Source organism: Gavialis gangeticus, unplaced genomic scaffold (assembly GCF_001723915.1).
Source record: "Gavialis gangeticus isolate Ggan-Ray unplaced genomic scaffold, GavGan_comp1, whole genome shotgun sequence".
Classification (NCBI taxonomy): domain Eukaryota; kingdom Metazoa; phylum Chordata; order Crocodylia; family Gavialidae; genus Gavialis; species Gavialis gangeticus.
In genome coordinates, this window is record NW_017729025.1 from 102,624,282 (window position 1) to 102,625,822 (window position 1,541).

Sequence of the window (1,541 nt, forward strand, 5' to 3'; positions counted from 1 at the left end):
CCCCCCCGCCACAGCAGGAGGCTAAGGCGGGTTAGTGACACAGCGCATGCGCAAGAGTCATCCTCTCTCTCTCCCTTCCCCCCCACGGCGGGAGGCTGAGGCGGGTCACTCAGCACGTAAGCTGGAGGGTGCCCGCCCCATCCCGCCCCCTGCGGGCAGGGGATCGTGGCTTCCACGTGGAATCAGAGCTGGTTCGCCGGGTAGCTCCAGACGTGACGTCAGGAGGGCTCCCGCTCCGCCCCCTTCCCTGTAGCTTGCAGGCGCCCAGGCAACTCTGGCCAGGGCATTAACTGTAAGGCACCAGTGAGCGCTGTGATATCCGGGCTGGGCGGAAGGGCCCAGCTAAGGTTGCAGGGGGTGTTGAGAAGGGAGCATCACCAGACACCACCAAGCCTTTGGGTGGATTGCTTGAGTGAGGAATGCAGTTTCAAGCTTGGGCTGGAAGGAGGCTCTGGGCTGGCCTGGGTGCTGTGGCCTATATAAAGAAACTTCTGTTACACACTTATGTTAAAGGGGCTCTTGATTTGGTGAATTAAACCCACAAACACAACAGTATTTGCACCTTGCAGCTGGGCCCCTGGAGATGCGGATGCTCTTGGGCAGTTGCCACCTGCGGCTTTAATATTAGCAAAGGTGACTGATTGCTACCTAACCGGCTACGTAATTAGACTGAGCCAGGGGTGCCCAAACTCTGGCCTGCGGGCCAGAACCGTGTAATCCATGTCAGTCCAACAGCACATACGCTGGAGGGTCCCCTGCGGGATCCATGCCCCACTGTGGGTTTCATAGATTTCTAGGGTCGGAAGGGACCTTGTAGATCATCAAGTCCAACCCCCTACTCTAGGCAGGAAAGAGCGCTGGGTTTAAATAACCCCAGCTAGATGCCTGTCTAATCTTTTCTTGATTCTAGGGGAAAGCACCACCTCCCTTGGAAACCCATTCCATATTTTGGTAACCCGCACTGTAAAGAATTTCTTCCTGATAGCCAAGCTAAATCTAGTCTCCTTTAGTTTGTGGCCGTTATTTCTAGTAACCCTGACGTGCATGTGTCTGAGGCCTGACAACGAGGGCTAAGCTTGGTCCGGCAGTAGGCTGGGAGCATTGTGTCACCTGGATGCCATCTGTGAAGCTTGGGCTGCAGTGTAGGGGAGGAACGGAGCCTCAGATAGTGCCCCCTGGCATCACGGCAAGCATGGGCAGCCTCCCATCTTATTAAGAGCCAATTGAGCGACAACAAGGCATGGCAGGCAAGGAGGCAGGCAGCTGGCCCAGAAACAGGTGGGCAGGCCAATGGCAGACCAGCCCCGAGAGCTGCCTGTTACAGTCGATGCCAGGGGGTGCTATCTGTGGCACTGTTCGTCCCCTACACTGTAGCCCAAGCCTCGCAGATGGCATCCACATGACACAATGCTCCCAGCCTACCGCCAGACCAAGCTTAGCCCTCGTCAGGCTTCAGATACTCACATTCATACCGCTCTCCTCTCACTAAGGCCTCTCACACTCCACCCCCTCTCACAGGGTCTCTTTCATGCATTTACAAC